At 45.9% G+C, this 20,113-nt stretch overlaps 1 protein-coding gene across 7 annotated transcripts in view; it reads left to right on the forward strand.

Moving 5' to 3' along the window:
* LOC144152773 (tetraspanin-33-like) overlaps positions 1–20,113 on the forward strand; it is a 149,145-nt gene that overhangs the window by 59,988 nt on the left and 69,044 nt on the right. The window contains exons 1-2 of one of the 7 annotated variants that reach the window (XR_013319224.1): positions 9,837–10,082; positions 19,040–19,243. The exons of the other annotated variants lie outside the window; for them this stretch is intronic. The gene's annotated coding sequence lies outside the window, so the exon portion shown is untranslated. Of the gene's footprint in view, positions 1–9,836; positions 10,083–19,039; positions 19,244–20,113 lie in introns of those variants that run through there. 7 annotated transcript variants of the gene reach the window in all.

Genomic DNA, 20,113 nt, shown 5'->3' on the forward strand with positions numbered 1-20,113 from the left:
TAGTCAGTTGCATCGTATATTTGCAAGACGAGCTTTCAAGCACTACCTACGCATTCAGGAAAAATTTCAAAGAAAAAGGCAAACATTTGCTAGCAGACTAGATTGTGGACAGAGGCATCCGTCTTCATTTAGCCGGCTTCCTTATGCGTAAATCCTTATTGGCGCCTTATCCGTTTTCTTAAGTAAATGCAAAGGGGCCATCAAAAGATACTTGGGTTAAAAGAAAATACTATACCCGCATTTACGTTGCCTTTGTGCCGAAGCACCCCGACAACGTCGCGCAGACCAAGTGCCATCGCGTGGAGAAGTGGGTGTTTACGAAACTGCTAGTTAAGAAGGCAGGTGCGGTAATGAAGACGAAATGCAGAAGATTGTTCATCCATGAACGGTCCGTTTGCCACTTCGGTGCATATGTTTATTTCTGTCCTTGTTTTGCGAGCTTTTCTTTTTGTACATAAGGTCTTGATGCAAGTTCATTTTGCAGAATTTACTTGTCTTCTCGTTGCATTATAGCGGGTAGTGAGAGTGCCTGGGTTTAATTGAGACTCTCTGCTGTAGGACGTATGTATGAACGTGGCTGGTCGAATGAAGCTCGAACTCTTGTCTCAGACCCCAGTAGCACCCGTCAAGTGAAGTCTCAATTGCTATACTTAAAAAGCCTGCATTTCGTCTACATTTATATATCACACGACACGATGATTCGCTAGTAGTCCGCGGCACTTGTTCTTTTGCGGTAGGCTTTCCCCATAAGTTTATGGACGTTCTATCATATCCAGCAGTTAGGCAAAACCACGCCTCCAGTCAAATTTCAATGTAGATCAGTTCCACTACGCTTTTTGCTCGCCCTGTACTCCGGAACACTAGTACTATCTAAAACGGAACAAAAGATTTCGCGAATGATAATGCGCTAATCAAATCTTCTGCTAAGCGAGTTAACACATACAAGTTATTTTCGGTAAAATAGAGATGGTTGACTTCCAAAAAGACAACATGAATAAACTAGTCGGATGACATATCGCTCGTGTCGTGTGCGGTGTAACGTAACGAAGTTTTTAGTAACACTGTGACAACAACCCACCAATTGCCCAGATGTCCCTTCTGACTTATGTTGCTCAAGATTACACGTGCTACGACAGTATGCTAGGACGCAAGCTAGGTAGAAACGCGCTGAGAATTGTACAGCAATACCTGTTGTTGACAAACCCAGTGAAGTGCGAAGCCTGTAAAGAATACTTCACTGTAAGATGATTCAAAGTTAGGGGAAGCCAGTTTCACGAGGGAGACAATGTGGGTTTGAGGATAAAGCAAGGGAAAATTAAAATTGCCAATTATTATAGAATCACAACCTCTGTGGTATGTTTCTAACAGAATTTCTCCGAGGACACGTGCCCTCCCTGTGGATCGGCTAAAAACCTCGACATAAACCATAGAGGAGTCTAGACAACTATATACAGGGGCTTTTTGAGGGAAGTTATGTGTGCGAAGATGCGTAGCACGCTTAGAAAAGCTGCCGCTGGTGTAAAATCCCATCCAAAATCCCCATTTCAAAAGGCGACTGATAAACACTGTCATAATATATCACCTACAAGAGTGGCTAAACATAGAGAGCTGCCGCTGACGCAATAATTCGCTTGAATGTTTGCTCGCGGATATCACGAATAAAAGCACCTGTATTCTTATTGTCTAGTGGTGTGTCAAAGCAAATAAGTATTCTCACTTTCTCTCTCGCTACAATACTCGCATAGCAAAACAGGAATTCGTCAGCGCAGCAACAATGCCTGCCTACCACGCTCAGTTAGCAATTAGCGTATGCAAATCACGCGCTTTCTGCAACATGATAGATGGGCGCTTTGAAAAGTAAACAAAGCGCGCTTATTATTTGGGCTCATTGGGCAAAGCGCTGTTGCACGCAACAGCCGTAACACCTGCATGCTAGAAATATAATTCAAATAACGCTAGCCTTGCTGCTGGTAAGGCTAGACAAGGAAAGTTTTTGTGCCACGCGTGCAAAAAGACAAGCAGTACGAAACATAAAGTAAGCAATGCGGGTATAATGCAAATGCGGTTCTGTGTTCCCCCTTGGTTTTTCATTTCCATCTGCTTACGCATTCCTCAAAATAGTACCCTAAAGCAGAATAAAAATACGTGAGTACTGCACCCGCAACAGTAATCAATAGTACCAGAAAACTCACCTAGTTGGACTATGTTAATTGTTCGCAGCGCTAGAACACAAAACGCAAAACAACCGCTCGTGTTGTGTCTTCCCTTGTGGCTTGTATTAGAGCGCTGTGAATAGTCAGTTGCCAATATTTAGGCTGTGCACATTGATCCGAGCGGATCATTAGCAACTAAATCTATACTTTTGTTCTTTCTTGTCTGAAACACGTAGAGTTAAAAAAAGTGCTTACGCTATGTACGACCAATAAAACCAAAGCCCTTTTCTTAAGATAAAGATGGTTAAAACGCGAAAATCTCTCCCATGCAACTTGAGTCGAAGTTAAAGATCAAAATGCAAACTGTTTCGATCGTGTCGGAACGGCGCAACCGGATAAACATCGGCTTCGCAACGCGAGGGGAGACCCAGATTCGATTCTGACCGCGAGAAGCGTTTCTTTTAAGTGCGAATGCACTTTATAAGCGACCCCAAACCATCCACCGCCGGCGGCGGCGGCGTCCGCAGTGCTCCTCTATATTTGAAAAAGAAACAGCATCCGGCGCCAGGTTTCGATCCGAGGACTTTGCGGCCGCAGCGCGACGCTCTACCGACCAAGCCACGGACGCGACGGTGATATCAGTGTTAGTGACGCGCCTTATATCTTTAACGCATTCAAACTACGTCGTCAGCGGCGTGCGTTGGCGACTCAGCGGCGTTATAGCGGCTTGATAACTGCGTGGGGTACACGTGATACTACAAACCCGATGGAAGAGATGGAAGAGAAGGCGGCGAGGCGGTGGGCTGCGGGGGCCGAGCGCAAGCGCCGCAAGCGGGCCGACAACCGTGCATTCGCACTTTCACATTCTCCCCCTCGGGGAAATGCGGGGGAATTTTTCTTTTGAGGCTCTTGATGTGCCTTTGTGAGAACCCATCATCGCAACCCCACTGTGTAAAGTTGGCTTTCCTTCAGCGCGTTATTGCGTATGGTCGCCATCAGTGAGACAACAAAAGTTTCGCTTTAAAACTCCCACCTCCCCTCGCGGGAACCCCTGTGTAGATGCGACGCATAGGGGGTTCACGTTGCAGCGTTGGACAGCGGAGGAACGACGCTGGAACGATGGAGCGGAACGGCGCAGGCACCGCGTTTTATAGCGCGCGTAACGGTGAGGGGACGCGCCGGCGCCAGTGCGTCTGCCACGGCTATGACGCAACACAATCCAACACAATCCACTTTAATTCAATCCAATCCAAATCCAATGCAATCCAATCCAAGCCAATCCAATCCAATCCAATCCAATCCAATCCAATGCCCCTCGCGAGAGAGTGTTCGCTATCGGAGAGGAGAGGGGGTGAGCGGCGGAGAGCGCAGCTGGCGCGGCGAGGAGAATGGGGGAGGGGTGGACGCCGGCGACGCCGCCGGATGCAGGGACAAGGCGAATGAATGAGATGCCTTCGTATCTAAAAGTAGGTGTCAGACAGAGGAGATTTTGTGGGAACGAGCGGAGCGCAGCCTGACTCCCAGTGATGATCACAAGGCGGTCAGGTGTAACTGAGAGCGAGATTACATTGCCAATGACACGGGGATTACTGCCGCAAGGGTGCAAGAGAATTAACTACTTTGAAGCAGTGAGCGCATTGGGGAGAGAAGCAAGCATACGTGCCCATCCCTGTTGCTGGGTCAGCGTATACGGGTAGAAGAAGGTGCAGCGCTCAACTGAAAGCACCTCGAGCCTGGAGCTAAGAGGAATACCAGACAGGCTACTAGACGGTGATATCGACCACACAAGGTAAGCGGAAGTTTTTTTTTCCTAGTTATAGAAAGAAAAGTTGATGTGACCAGGACGATAACCAGTGACCATTCTCCAAAATCATCAAAAGGCGTGTGTCTAGCAAAACCTATCACCAGACGGATATAAGTGCCTGTGTATGTGTGCGTGCCGTGTTTCCTACTCTGCGTGTTCAATTCCCGGAAGACTATTTCGATGGATTATCTCGTAGCCTGTGCAGATTTAGGCCAGCTTAACCAGCGCTATACTCATTACAGCGTGACAACCAGGGCTAGCAGCGGCCGAAAGGGGGGGAAGGGGGGAGAATGGGGGAATGGATGTGTTCGCAGATAGACCTAATACAACAGTGTATACCTCTAAGCGTGGGGAGCTTTCCAGGTGGCAATCCCGAACTGCGGGGACCCACAACGTCGTGATCTCACTATAAGCATCATATATGTTTAGTTTTTTTTTTTTTTTGTTAACCTAAGTGCAATTTTCTGCAACACAGATTGTAGGCGGGCCAGTTGGTACATAACTGAGTCACAAACAGCGCAGGAACGAGACGAAAGGAAGATACAGCGCCGTGTTTGTGTGATTTTCCTTTCGTCTCGTTCCTGCGCAGTTTGTGACTCAATTTTCTCCTGAAGTTTCTCATCGGCAAAGAAAGAGGGAGGGTGATCTTGATACTAGCACTCAAGATAATGTTTCGTTTTTTTCTTTTTTTGTGTAGTGGCACTCCTCTAGTTTAGTTCTCTGAAGCTCCGACGAAAAAAAAACAATTTATTTATATTTCCGTTATTAAAGCCTTACCATTCTTTCCGGTAAGAGTTGTGCGGGACACAACTTGCGAAGTTGAATAGCTTCCCAGCCGGAAACATTACTTGAGTTAGTGTCAAACAATTACAAGTCTGTATCTGCATGCGAATGCGCGTGTGTCAACATCCCGGATATTAGAAAAGTTCATAATACTCCTCCTCCTCGACATTACCCTCGCAAAGTGTGGATAAACACCGTCGGGCATTTTCCGATGGGGTAGATTTCTCACGTAGCCTCACGTGATTGGCTGCTCGCGCACAATACGTCACGTATAACTGGGCGCACAGCCCATCAAGGGTGACCACGTGTGAAATCAAACCCGCAGGAAAACTTTTACTGCCCGTAAAATTCGGCCCCAGATAACCCGGCGCTGCCTCTTCTGCGGACTAGGAACATGGATCAGCTCCTAATTCCGCAATGCGGGACATTTTCTTGCCGTCATGAGAAAATGCAATATGGTCCCACTTCTGAAGAAGGGAAGGGACAACTTCGAATCATACTGCTTGTACCTTACTCGTCTACTGTTGTAACTTACGAGCAGCGGGATAGGCATTCCGCAATACTCTCATACACCCAACTATACTTGCACAGTATACCCCAACTATACTTTTCCCGAATGCGGAGATGAGCCCGTACGTGCGTGCGCAAGGACAATTTTTGGCGTGCAGTCGGTTACATATCACCCCATTTTGTCAGAAAAAAATGGTGACAACTGCGGCTAGCTGTTTCCTAATTCAAAATGGTTACAGTTGTCGAGCCGCGCTCTTCAATGCGTCCGAACCTTCTGAAAACGAAATTTAGGTAGTCGCGTTGCGTTGCGTCGCGTCGAGATACGGAGCTCGTGAGTTGCCTTAGGGTGTCCCAAATCTTGTCGGAAATTTATACGGGCGAAACCCCTTAAGGGCTCAGGCTGTCGGCGTCTCCTGTCGTCATCATCGTTTCATGTAGTCACGGTACTAAACAACGGGACACTCGTTTTTCGACGCCTCGAGGTAGAACGTAACGCACACTAAAAGTACACACCGGGACAATAGTTTTCCAACGGCTCGCGATAGAACGTTTTATCTACGTGAGCAAAAACGCGTACTAAAAGAATACACCAGGACACTCGTTTTCCGACGCCTCGCGCTAGAACGCTTTGTGCCTCCGAACGCTTGTGCTAAAACGCTTTGTTTCACCTCCGTGGGAAAACACGCCAAGACTTCAAGGATATATTTATATACTGCATGCTCCACCTTTCCTCAGGTTTCACGTTAGTAGAGATGACGCTGTTTTTCCACTACCGGTACTCCTAGCGGCCGCCACGGTGAACTAAGCTGTCACGGAAGGGAAAGATTTCGCTGTAAAAAAACTTGTAACCGTCCTCAGCCCCAAATCCTCCCTCCCCCCCTCCCCTTCGGTCACTCGTTCCTCTCACGTGAAAGCCACGGAAACAGTTGCACGTTGGAGTTTTTCATGTTTTTTAGATCTTTTCGTTGCTCTGCAATGTTCTGTCCACAATTACATCGTGCTTTATGTTGAAAGCAACATGCGGAGCAAGCTTACATCATTACAATCGCGCAATCCGTGCCCTGTTAGGAATGTGTGCAGCTTCCCCTCGTACAGGGTCTTTTTGAGGCAGAACATCTTTTATAAGAACAACAAAGCTTGAACCAAGCTCGCGCCGCTTTTCACTCGTTTTAGGAAGCACGTTTTATCGAATAAAACATGAAAAACTGAAACCCAAAGGTTGCAAGTTTTTCCCTATTTCACACTTATTTTGACGTCCTTAAAAGCAGGCCCCTCCCATTTTTCGCCCCCTCCCTCCCCCTCAATCCCGTCTCGATCCCTTCTGCCCGCAAACATCACCCATTCAATGGTTATTCGTGGCTGTATCACGACATGAGGGCGGTGGCTAGATTTAAATTGTGGTGTTTGGCACTCCCAAAACTACATCCGCCCGAACAACTTTAGACCTTGCCTCACTTTCTAAGCGACGTGATATCGATTAGTTAAAATTCTTGCACGGCATCGTTCACGCAGATAACCGCCTTTCCGATAACAGCTATCTCACGTATGCTAAGCCAACCATAACTTGAAATAATCCTGTCCTAAACCTCACCCCATTTCATGCACATTCCAATGCGTTCAAACTGAGTTTTTTTTTCTTCTAAGAATGACAGAACAGTGGAACTTACTGCCAGGTGAGATTAGGACCTCATCGATAAATCAATTTCAGCTGTTTCTTGAAAGTCGTGTTTAGTCAATAGTTATTTGCTTTGTTGTGTTTGTAAGTTCACCCCGTCCTACAGTGCGCACTCTTCCAATGGGTACTCTGTATTTAAACCACTCCTGCTATAGCCCCTAAAGGGCTGCAGTATGTACAAATAAATAAATAAATAAATAAATAAATAAATAAATAAATAAATAAATAAATAAATAAATAAATAAATAAATAAATAAATAAATAAATAAATAAAGCGAGCGGTTTTATAAATCTGCGACCGCATTTCAACCGACTTAGGTCGCTCAGTGTTCCGTGGAATTTCGGACACGCGAGTGTTCCTGCTTCTTGCCCAGTGCAGAAATGCTGCTTCTGTGGCTGAGAATCAAATCCGTCACATTGTCCGAAACAGGGTGATGTCGTAGCAACTACGCCACCACACAAGGATGCAACAGTGAGGTGGAGTTATGTTGGAGCTATACTGCAAAGTAAGTACGTTTGGTTCTGCCTCCTCAATGCGGAAGTATATCTCAATCCGTGACAGGTCGGGGTAAAAGCTCGGTATCACATAAAGGCCTATATGAGCACAAGACGGTTTATATCTGCAAGCTAGCATACTACTGAACTGAAATACCAAGACTGTGTCACTAAGTCAACACAAAAACAACTAAATACTACGCTGGGACGTCGAAATATCGTTTATTGCGGGGTCGACAAACGTTAGCACCGCGGCAGGTGAAGCGGACAAACGTGAGAGGCGAGCGGGGACACGTCTAGAACCCTTTTTAATGGCGAAGGCCCTCAGGGGCTGCGGCTGTTGCCGTCTCCTGTCGTCGTCGTCGTAATCGTCGTTCATCTCATGTAGTCACTGTACTAAAACAACGGTAAGCTCGTTTACGCCTCGGGCTGGAACGTAACGCGTGCTAAAAAAACACAGCGACACTCGTTTACGCCTCGCTCTGGAGCGCTACGTAACGCGTACTAAAATACACCGGGACAGTCGTTTACGCCTCACCATTGAGAGCTGCGTGCTTCAAAGGCAAGTGAGTTTTACAGCAAAGCTGTATACCTCCACCCCCCAACTGTTTCATCTCTGTTGGCAGAAACGCCAAGGCGCCCAGAATACACTTATACACAACATGCTTCGCCCCTCGCTAGGTTTCACGTTAGTGGAGATGGCGGGGGATTTTTTTATACATATCTGGAGAAGTGCTGGCAATTTTCTGTTTTCAGTTTCCTTATTTTCTTTATTTCGTGTATACCGCCACAACTCGATCTAACGAAACTGGATCTTACGAATTTTCCAATCTAACGAACCATTTCGGATTTCCCCGCAGGTACCTATGAGGCTCAATGCTTTTATCAACTCAAACTAATGAAATAGACTCAGATTAATTCCCGATTTAACGAAGTATTTCGAGAAACAGGCACATTTAAAAAGGAGAAATTCCTAAAATCTGAGCATCCACGACTATCTGAGGCGACTATCAGACGCCCACACGACGGGAGTTTTGAACGATGAATAAATCATAGTTAATTTCCGGAGCACAGAGGTGTCAGAGGATGCTGGCAACCTGAGCAGAAACTGCTGAAGTTTCCGTGCCCGCTCCAGACCAGGTGTTGGACGCTATTGGCTTGCTCAGGTGCTTTGCTGTGGCTCACGAAAGAACCGAGGACGTGTTGAACACGCTTGCCTGCTACAAAAAAAAATTGCCAGGAAATATGTTTGTTCCCCCAGAACCCCTGTATTTTTAGCGCATTGTAAATTATCAGCAGGCGAGCGCCACGGCCGCCGCAATTACGATGTCATGGTAGCTTCGGAAATGTGCCTCCCTTTAGGTACCGAATTTATGGAATCAACTGCTTGTAAAATGACAGTCCCAGTTTCATGAAGTTCTCGATTGAACGCAATAAGTCGCAGCTCCAGGTGACTTTGTTAGATCGGGTTTTAACTGTAGATGGCAGGGCGCGCAGCGTGCCCAGTGCCCATTTTTGTCTGCCCGTCACAATACGCATTCCGTCTTCTCTCCTCGCCGTTCCGAACTCAGTTGCGGGGATTTAGGTCGATTAGTAGAGGCTGTAAGTACATAAGTACAAATGACTGGCTTTGCAGCTCACAATGTCATAATATGAATGCCGGCTCTCAACCAAAGGGGCATCTTTCCGTGTATATATATATATATATATATATATATATATATATATATATATATAGTTAAGAGAAAAGGTTCCTGCCTATGAGGTTAGCTGTACGATAGAGAAGTCAAACTGAAAAACATAACAACCTTTATTGTAACGTTTCGACCGGGGGCCGGCTTCGACCGGCCCCCGGTCGAACAGTTAGAATAAATGTTGTTATGTTTTTCAGTTTGACTTCTCTATCGTACAGCTAACCTCATAGGCAGGAACCTTTTCTCTTAACTATATATATATATATATCTATATATATATATATATATATATATATATATATATATATATATACACTAAAGAATACTCCTTTTCTGCCTTTTCGTTTTTTTTTTTCAGCACGCGTCTTAAGCGACGGCGCTAACATGCCTTCGAAGCGTTTGAAAACCAATTGGTGCTTCAAGCACACCTTCATCATTATTCCATAGCCTTACAAGGGTTTAAATCAAATTAGGTAGAATTGTGCCAGCTAATATACAGTACGCTGACATTTCGCGCGGAACCTTCAGAGTGAGTCAAATTATTCTTGTGTGCCACAACACACTTCTCCGTTGGGCACAACGGTATTTTCAATTGAAGGCTACAGGCGGCGCCACCGGAGTCACAATGGCCTGGAGTGGTCGCAGGTTAATATGCATGAAAGGCCCCTTTTCCCATCCATTCCGACGGATCAGCCAAAAAGTGAGGACCAGATATTTATAGCCCCGCCGATGTGGGCGGAAAGGCTAACCTCCGGAGCCTTCCACACAAAGCGCTCATCTGCGTGAAATAAAAAAGAATATGCAGCAAAAATCCGTTTAAACAAGAAAATGGAAAGCAATCTACAAAACTCTTTAAACCTTCTCCCCTTCCAGCCATTTAATTCCCGGGCCAGAGGAGTAAGTCTTTTCCCTATCATTCCAATCAGCCCTGACACAAAACCCGTCGTCTAACAGACCGATCGAACATGGTAAGCCGCTTCAATTTATTCGTCTCCACTCGTTTTCTTTTTTGCGTAAATATGTACACTCCGCGCCGCTTTTCGTGCGGCATATGAATCAGCGTAACATCGCCTGCATGTGACACACATATCCTGCGTCTTTGTTTGCTTATATATTGTCTGACTTCTGGGAATTCGTTTCGTGTGAGTGGTTTAAGCGCCGCCTCGTTTTCATTCCTTCCCAGACTTCCCATCCGAGTAAGCTCCTTTCGTCGTAATCCGAAATCCCTCGTTCCGGCCCATCTTTTTTCGGCCTCCGTGTGTACAGAACCTTTTTTGGGCCGTTTTATTTAAACGTCGCCTTCCTTTTTGAAGTATTTCTATTTTTACCCTTTATGAAGTATTTTCATTTCCGTTTCGGCGGTCCTCGAAATAATTACGCCACCGCAGCAAAATTTTACACTTATTTTACTCTTTCCCGTCCTCCCCAAAAGTAGGGGCGCAGCTTTCACTCTTCATAAAAAAATTCTCTGCGACAAAATAAATTAATGCGCCCACAAGCCTCGGGCCATATCCTTTTTTTTTTTTTAGAGTTTGGTTTCATGCCGTGTTGCTCCCCGCTCCAAGAAAGAATCCATCTCCTTTTCCAGCAAAGACAGTTACTTATCTGCATCAGCTACGCAGCTGCGCTCCTTCTCCAAATGAAACGTCGATTTTGACTGCAGGCAAAAATATTTTTTGCCCTCTCAAATCATCCCAGGCACTACATCTAGATTCTACAGTCTATTTCTTAAATGTTAGTAAAAATAGAACTAAATCTTTTTACGCTTCCCTAGCAAACCTTATGCTCTTTTTTTAGACTCGCGTGAACTCATGCTTACGTTCTATTTATCATATTTGACAAATCTATTATTTCAATTTTTTTTTGTAATCATGTTAGCACGATCGAATTAGAAGTAAGATCCTGGAGAGGTGTGAAAAATGATTATAGACTTTAAATGAGTACCCGGCACAACGGCGATTCCGGGTGTATTTGCGTTTCCTAGTCAGCACAGCCAATTGTCACATAAAAGAGGCGGAACCACAACAACGTACAACAGTAGCTGAAACTGACCTAAAGGTAATTAAACTACCCAAAATCCCATGTATAATTCATAAAAGTGTCATAAATATACTATATGCGTAATAAAACTATTATTCTTCAGGTATGACAGACCATTAAAAATGAAAATAAAGCAGCGTTAACAGGCTTCGAACTCGGGTTGGGATGCTCGCTATGCAAGAGCGGAACCGCTAGACTATGAAACCAAACGATTCTCAGGTATTAAATTGAGCGCCAAAAGCACGTTTACATAGCTCCAAACATGCCCTTAGATGACGACATGTGTCCCTTGGTTGTGCTGACTAGGAAACGCATACGCTTCCGGCTATAGGAGAGAAGTGAATCGGCGCCGGTATAAAACCCCTTACGCAACTAGACTATGGCAACTGGCAGTTAATTAATGGTGTTGCTGTATTGAAGCTTCGCGTATGGGGGAGTACACCACTAATTAGTCGGCGATCGAGGCGTCGGCGCCCTCCAAAGAAGGCTTGCCGAAGGGGTGCTGAGTTCAGATACCCAGCCATGCGCGTCCGTTTTTAGGGGGAGATGAAGAAGGGGGGGGGGGGGGTGGGGGGGGGGGTTAGGGGGAAGAGGGGATTAACACGTAGGTGGAAGGTTGCTCTAATGCGATAAAGATGGTGAGACTCCGACATTGGCTAGGTTCATCCAGGGTTAAAGACAGGAATGAATCGTCTTTGTTCTTCGATGTGCAGGACCAAGACTGCAGGTAATACAGTTAAGTCAGCTGGTATGCACTGTTTGGCGGCCTTGTCTGTGCCAGCATTGTTTAGGCCGGATCATTCTCGTTACCGTCACAGTTGTTCTAAGAGCGCCTTCGATGGTTAGAGTACGAACGCACACCGATAATGTTCATGCTCTATCTCGGAGGTGTACAAGGCAGCGAGAAGTCTACGTAGATGGTTCACACATGCATTGAAATAGTATCCTCAGCCCCTACTGGTTAAGTCAGTTTCCATGGGCCGATATTTTTCAGTATCTCTACGCTATTATGTTTTATTAATTGATGTGCACGTTTATTGAACGGCTGAAAACGGTGGTTGTAGTAATCCAAACTAAAGGTTAGGAGAATTCACACGTTAAAAGTGTGAAACTCGGTTACTTTTGTGGGAGATTTGGAGTTTCATTTTCTTCCACACACAGACGAACGCGGAGAGTGAAGTGCCCCTTGCATAACCCATGCTGATGTCCCTTTCCATTGGTTCACTTGAACCTAAACCAAGCCTCCCGTTTATACGTTGATGTGCTTGTTTGGCTCCATTGGTTAGTATGCCTTCTTTCAATAACGTTTTTGTCATTTAGGTCATCGTCCAACCAGAGTGCATCTGAATTCCTCAGCCTAACATGTTTTTCGATAATACCACCAGCGATTTCGCTACATGGGTTTATTACTTCATTGAGCTGAGTAATTACAGGAAGATCGCCTTGTTGTCGTTAAAAGGACCCAAGATCAAGTACAATCATGGAAAAAGTATCACCTTCATCTCCTCGTTGCAACTGTAACTTTATGAAGCCGAGGTTTGATACTTTATTTTCACTTATGCGCAAATTATTCGCCAGTGCCAATTTTGTTACAGCGAAAGTCATATTGCCCCAGGTTCATATCCAGAAATTGCCTCGTTCCTTGAAGCGTTAATCTGACCTTCAAGCTCAGCCAAGGTCAAGCCCTATTTTATGCGAAACACAGGTACCGAACTGAGTGTACCTGCGCTCTTTTAATTAAACATACACGTTTGCTTGGTTACTTGTGAACACAAAACAACCGAGAGAAATAATGGGGATGCGAAAAAAACTGGCAAAGCTTGCATTAGGTCGCCCAAGGCTTGAACCATAGCGAAGCTGCAGAATTTCTTTCTACGTGAGCACTAAAGGACACATCACCAAGCATTTGTATGAGGTTGAAATTCTTTATTAACATGTTCCGTCGTCCCTTTGCACTGTGCTGGTTGTAGTCGTCGCCATATGCATCGATATCGTTGTCTTCCTTATGCCGAGCGGTACATGCATGCGCGGAGCGCTTTACGACGGCTGGGGCGCAGCGGTGTCGCGTACGTGCACGACTCATGCGCGGAGTTCCTGGAGTCGCGTCGGCGTTCCGTCGAGCAAGTGTTGCGCCAGCTGTGGCGTTGTTGGCTGCTAGGTAGCGCGAAGCACTCCTGGGAGGTTTTCGCCAGTTTTCGATTTATTTTTTTGATAAAGCCATTGCGCGAGCCTGGGATGCTCGGCAGTCGCCGCAAGGCACGCGCTCAGGAGCGCTCGGAATTTTCTCTCTCCTGGAAGCTTTCGTCATCTTTCCTTTTTTCTTTTTTTTTCTTTTTTTTTTTTCCAGAGCCCCCGCGCGTGCCGGGGACGGTCGTCGGTCGCCGCCAGGCATGCGCTCGCAAGCGCTGGGGCTTTTCTTGGTATTTTTAACGCGCTACGCGTCTCACCTTACGGCAGCTACGGCAGCTCCGCTGTTAAAGGGGAAATAAAAGCAGACCAAAAATACAAAAATAAAAAGTTTTTGGCTTGCGCTGTCTGCTCGGGAGGCGCGCACAAGTCGGTTGATTTGAACACGCAGTGCTGTCACACATGCCCGCTTGTCGTTTAACTGGGCAAAAAACGAGAGACAGAGAGAGAGAGAGAGAGGTAGAAACTGCCATGGGCTGCCGCTACCCGCGCTACCCGCATGTGCGGCGCTGCTCTCGTGGTACCGGCAACGTAGCCCCCTCAGCTGCTTCCCGTAATTGTCGCACACTGCTCGTCGGCTGGTGTCGCCGGGCGCGTTGCAATCCCCTTCTCGTCTTTACTTCCCTTGCACGCGAGCCCTCATTTGGTCCAAGGACGCCTCGACATATAATGAAGCTTGACCAGAAAAACTCATTGTCATGCCACACCGGCATGTTCTGAAAACGCGACTTAGGGTGACTCAGGCGAAGCGTCCATAAGCGAGTTATTAAGATTTTTTATAGTTTTTCAGGGGATTCGCAGCCTCTGAAAAACACTCGGAAAAACCTACTTTATTTTTTTTTTACTTCAACGTTTAAACGTCGTTTATACCATATCCTTTAGAGCCTAGCTTATAACATTGCATATACGCCAGCCGCTACAGCTTCCATCGCTGGGAATTCATGCTGCGAAATAGGCTTATAGGCTATCGTACTGTGTCACGCGATATACGAGTTCTATCAAGCTTACGCCGTGCGTCTTTCGTTACCAAGCGAAATAGAATTACTTGTTGAGATTGAATCTGCTACCTTACCTTTCTGTGTGAATCAGTGATGTTAATAGCTGCCAGCAAAGATAGCTAGGTTAGGGGTGAAATGACTACTGAGAGCTCACACGCCCATCTCTGAATCAGCTGCAACAAAGCAGCCAGATTGATTTCGTAACACAGAACCTACGAGAGCTCGAGCTCGACATCGCGAAAATGGAACAAAGGGCATTTGCCCTGTCCCGTTCACTGAGATGGGCGAACTCTGTCGCAACCCTGTCGGCCATTTTTCTTTTTCGTTTCAACACTGAAGCTCTGTGTCACGACATCCTCGACTGCCGTAACAAAAGCGTCCAATCTATAGGCATCTCAGCCTACGCTTTTTTTTTTTTTTTTTAGTTTTAGCAAGGCAGAACTATTGTAATCGTACGCACTGAACGAGTGCAACATTATGTACCCTCTGTACGCCATCTACGCCCTAGCGATCGTTTTATGTCTCCAGGAGCTAGAACTCGATTTGGTGAACATGTTCCCTTCTACTATGCCCCTATCGTCCTGAATTGTTTGCCAAAAAGATTCTTTTTCCATGAACAGTCGAAGGTAAATTAGACGCAATCTGATGGAACTTTACGTTTCATGGTGTTACTGTTTTTTTTTTCAAATTTTTCTAATGATATTTGCCATTTTGCTTCTAATATTATTTTTAGAAAAATAGCATTACATGAAAACATTGGGGCACCCTCGAACTAGTGCCACGAAGACTGGGCGAACTGCAAAACTGGCGGCGCCACCTAGCTTAGTCTTGGTTCGGTCAAGTTTTCTGCGTGTTTGTGCTTCAAGAATCGGTGGTTTTGTGCGTTGTGTCGTCATTAACTCCGCAAAAAAGAATGAACACGCAGTTATTAAAGTGCGTACAATGTACCCGCGCCCACCGGTCTTGCGGTGAAGCTCCAGGAGTAGCAGAGGACGCAGCGGGACGAGCGTCTGCTCAAAATTTTTTGAACTCGTTCGGTGGCCACCATTCGGCTTGTGCGGCCTGGCGTATGGGGCACTAATTAAGAACGTGATTAGCGTTATCGCTTCAAAGCCTGTTGGCTTCCTTCTTTTTGGCCTTAATTCTTCTCTTTGCACCGTCACAACTGCACCACTCGTCGCAACAAGCGGTAGAGCGAGCCACCCCACGACGCGTTTCCAAAGCCGGTCTTGTACCACTTGTATCCCGCCGCCGACAGGTGGCGGCACGAGTCCCGCCCGAGCGCGACCAAGCAAAGCTACGGTGTCGGCGCGCGCGATGGCGTCATTGCTCGGCGAGGTTTTTCGGCGCACGTTCGCCGGCCCAACCGCCTGCTTAACCAGCATCTCTGTTAAAAACTATAAAAACTCGCCTCATGAATGTCACAGTCACCTGCTTATGTTTGGCTTATGACGTGTTGCTTGCTGCCGGAAACTTCCCCTCAAGCACTCGAGGCTTTCAGAAGCCCGTATATGGAGTCTGTTGACGGAGCCAATAAACATTAATAATATTACTACTATAGTAAACCATCGAGATAATGCTTGTGGAACATAACAGCAGGAAAGAGCTAATCAATGCGCAACGCCGACAAATACAGGCAGTCCTCCTGCTCTCGGGAAAACTGCGCCAATAGTCTCGGTCTGACGAAAGTGTAGCAAACAGCGTTCGACAACCGGCGACAGTGGCTGGCTTGCATTCAGTTCTATGCGGGCTGCTTATCTACGGCCTTCCGAGTCGACACGCCTATTTGACCTTTAGCGTTATCGCATAGCAGCACGCGCCTTTTTGGCTCAGAAAAAGCAATGCAGAATGACATCACATGCTCAGGGCCATTTGTTGAGCGGTTCTGGCAGAGATACGGCGAAAACCATTGCCCACATCCCAGATGCTGTCACACAAGAGCAGTAATAAGCGGAAATTTTACGAGACACGAGGGCCGCTGAAGAACGCCGGGAGGTAAATAAGGCTATTACAAACAAAGGGCAGGTATCGCAAGGTTCATAACGGCCAGCAGTATAGCGGCTTTTGTAGCCGGCTTTTGTCACACGATTGATTTGTCGTACAACTGCGGCTGAGCACTTAATGAACTTGTACGTAATATATTTTCTCTTTTCACCAGTGTCTGCTAGGGAACGAATATTTCATCACCAGGGCCGTATTCAATAGTCATTTCTTGTCTATTTTTTTCATTTTCCTGAATATATGACTGTACCCCTTTCCGATTCCACACACACAAAAAAACGAAATCTTTCCCTTTCGGTTGTCAGGGCAGATTCAACCGCGTCCAGATTGTATCAGCTCCCTGCTATTGACAAAGCTTATCACGACGAATGCATTGCTGCTGGTTCTGATAACACAGCCACAAGTTTATCATTGTCAGAATTCAAAGATTTGATAGGATATGATAGGATATACTGAGGATATGAGACAATACAATTACTGTCGCTTCGACAAGTGTGGACTTCAACGTGCGTATTGTTCCTCCAACATCAAGCACGGTGGAAGCCAGAAGGAAAAGTAGAACTGGGAAAACCCCTGCACAGAAAACGTAATTCAAGAAAAAAATTCGCGATACGTCAACGAAGTTACTTTCATTTATACATAGGTATACTGAACCCTATTTTCAGGCCTATAACATTAACCACTACTTAACTGATTTAAATGGTGAAGTTACCAAGCACATTATGCCCGAGTAAACTTCCGTATAATTAAATTACCCGTGTCTGTTTGTGTGTGGTTTTTCTTTGTTTGTTTTGTTTTGTTTCAGAAATGCGTGTGATCTGTGTGCGTGGGGTTACATTCAAGAATGCATGGCACTGCTCTGTTAGAAAAAACTCTGTCTTGAAGGCCCGGTTCCAATCTCGCTGGAGGCTATCTCAGTAATTTGATCAGGAGTCAAGTGTGTATTTTTTGTTTTGTTTCAATGATATAGCCAGCAGCAAAAGACACAGTGCGTCGCGAACGCTTCGCGAAAAAATAAAACGCACCTTCCCATGTCTCGTGTCCTTTATGCTGTTGGTGAAAAAAGAAAAAGTCGAGCAGTGTAAGTCATGGACCTCCGCAAATTGGTTTCAACCTATATTCATATTGCCCTAAAGAACAGCTTGCAAGTATAAAAGTAGTGGCCGGAACAGAAAATGACAACAAAATCTGCAAACTGACAGCTGCTTTCCAAGATGCGAGGTCTCAACGCTTTCTTATTACTTCACTATATCGAAGCATACAATATGTGGTCAGATATTTCGTCCTATACATGGTATTTTTAGCGAGAAATCTGCTGTCTCATTTCCCGTTTAATTCACTCCCCCCCCCCCCCTTCCCCGCCAATTAGCTGACTGAGGCTATGACGGCACGCTCGACCGAATGCCTCTCAGATCGCTGCTCAAACTCCTTTAATCCATCCTTATAATAGGTCTGTTTAGGCGTGATTTACCACATCACGTCATTGCGCATCTCGCTGGAAGCAAAATATTGGAATGTAAGAAAAACAAAAACCACAAAATAAAAGTTCACACAAAAACACACAACTTGAAGCGGCGACATAAGATTACGCAACCAGAAAATCTCTCCGCCAAAAGCTTGCTAATATCACAAATACAACAACATAAACAATACACTCGCGGCACAAACATGTAACTGTAGTCGGCAATGCGATAAAGCACTCTTTGTTTACTATACTGCGTCTTTATCAGGTTACGGCTCAACAGTTAAACTCAAAGGCTTACAGCAGAGTGTGCGTAGGATGGTAACTCGCTGCACCTTACCGTATTATATTGCTATTTTTGCCTACTCACGCCTCTACAAAGCTGACATGCTGTGCAGCGCTGTAACAAAGGGAATAATACAGAAGCAGGTCGCCGAGCAATGATCTAAGCGCACATACATGAGTTCCTTTGCGTAAGGGGAAAGAAAAAAAAAAGAGCGCACGTAGTAAGACGTCTAGGTTAGCACTGCCAGGAATCTTGCCCTCGTTGAACACGTACCGAGAAGAAGGGAAGAGAGACGGGAGGAGCGAGTTGGAAAGAGAAAGTCAGAAAACAGCCAAGGAAAATGAAGCTACCCTTGTTGAAAGGCTTAATTTGCGCCCCCCGACTAACAAGAGCGCCCGAGTCGGCGGATAATTAGGGCCCGTGTTAACAACCCCCACGAGTGCCTTTTGCTTCGCGTGAACCCACTCTCCGTGCTTCTCGTTAAGCCTTTTCTCAGAACGCCCCGAATGCTGGCACAAATATGCCAGACTGGCAATGCCCGTTCTACCGTTCACGTGTTTTCCCGTGTTGCCCGCGATTAGGAATTGCTGAGCAAAGGGAGGAGGACGCACGAGCAAGCGTTAACAAGCCATTTCCTAAAAAACAAAAACGAAGGTTCGTTATGGCGCGAACTCAAGTAGCCATTTGGAAGAATAAAAAATAACGTTGCTTCCCTTCACAGTTGTAAGTAACGCGTAACAAGTAATCGACTACGTGTAATCAATTACACTTTCTTGGTATTCTATAATATGATAGATTACTTTCTTCAAATTATAACGTTCTGGGTAATTCAATTACATTTTCTTTTAATTGATTACCGGTAGTCAATTACTTTTTTTTTTTTTCAAAATCAAGTTGTAACCAGTCTTCTACGGAAGTTCTCGCCCCGACAAATATGCGACGTCTCTGTAGGGACCCCCCGTCCTCTCAGATGCCGCCGCAGCTCACCTCCCATAACCCCCAAATCGCAAGCTTCCGCACAGAGCACGGAGGCGCGGCCGCACGAAGATTCGCCTAGCTGCCCCGCCCCGCTCGTCGACCTTTCTACGGTTTCCGTCGCTGGTGCTGTGTCGCCATCTACGGAGGCTTCTTGCAAGTTGCAACAAAACGTGAGCAGTGAGTTCGTTATGATCATGAAAATGTTTTTTCTTGGGCTTTTTTAAAGTTTGCAGTTCACAGTTGTGTTATAATACTGTCTTAAATTGCCTATAGCGACTATATAATACGTTTTCGGAGAGAGGTAAACGCAATAAGCGGACACTATATTGGGGTTTGCATACAAAAAGGGAGTGCGCGTTTCGGATCCATACTTCTCGCTCTATTTCCGCAAAAGTTGTGGCGGCGGGTAGCGAGCTAAGACATTGTCCTGTGCATTGTCTGTACCTTGCCTTGACTTTCCTGGCCATAAGTGCTTTGAAAGAAGCTGGTGTCTTGAAGAAACGAAGCCTAGAATCTCCCTGGGCACAGCTGGTTCCTAGGCTCTCAATTAAAGACACGAAAGATAAAAAAAAGAAAACGTGACGTTCGAATGCTTTCTCAGTCGAGTTCAACCCCCCTGCTATGGTTTCACGCCAAAGGACGCATCTGATGTTCCGAAAAAATCCCCTATCGACGATTTTTTCACATTTTCTTTGGCCTTAGCTACAATGCCTTACCCTAGCGCCGGCGACAGCAAAGCGGGACGCTTCATAGAGTGCGCAAGGTGTTCCTACGGTATAATACCGTCCTTCCCTCCAGCGCATGCATTGAGAGAGTGTTGAATGTAACAGCTGACCTCTTAACGAGGGACCGCAGAAGAATCGCGACGACAACTATGAAGAACAACTCCTGTTGAAGGTTAACAACGTTTAAAGCTACACCACAGAAGCCACAGGGAGCCTCCCAGCCTTCATGCAAGTCTCCAGCCTTCTCTCTACCATGCAAGCCACAGTAGTTTGTTGTAGTTTGAGTAAACTTGTGTTATTGTCTCGCGGCAATACAATTTTC

This window comes from Haemaphysalis longicornis, unplaced genomic scaffold, assembly GCF_048455015.1.
Source record: "Haemaphysalis longicornis isolate Haplotype H1 unplaced genomic scaffold, Haemaphysalis longicornis Haplotype H1 scaffold_9, whole genome shotgun sequence".
Classification (NCBI taxonomy): domain Eukaryota; kingdom Metazoa; phylum Arthropoda; class Arachnida; order Ixodida; family Ixodidae; genus Haemaphysalis; species Haemaphysalis longicornis.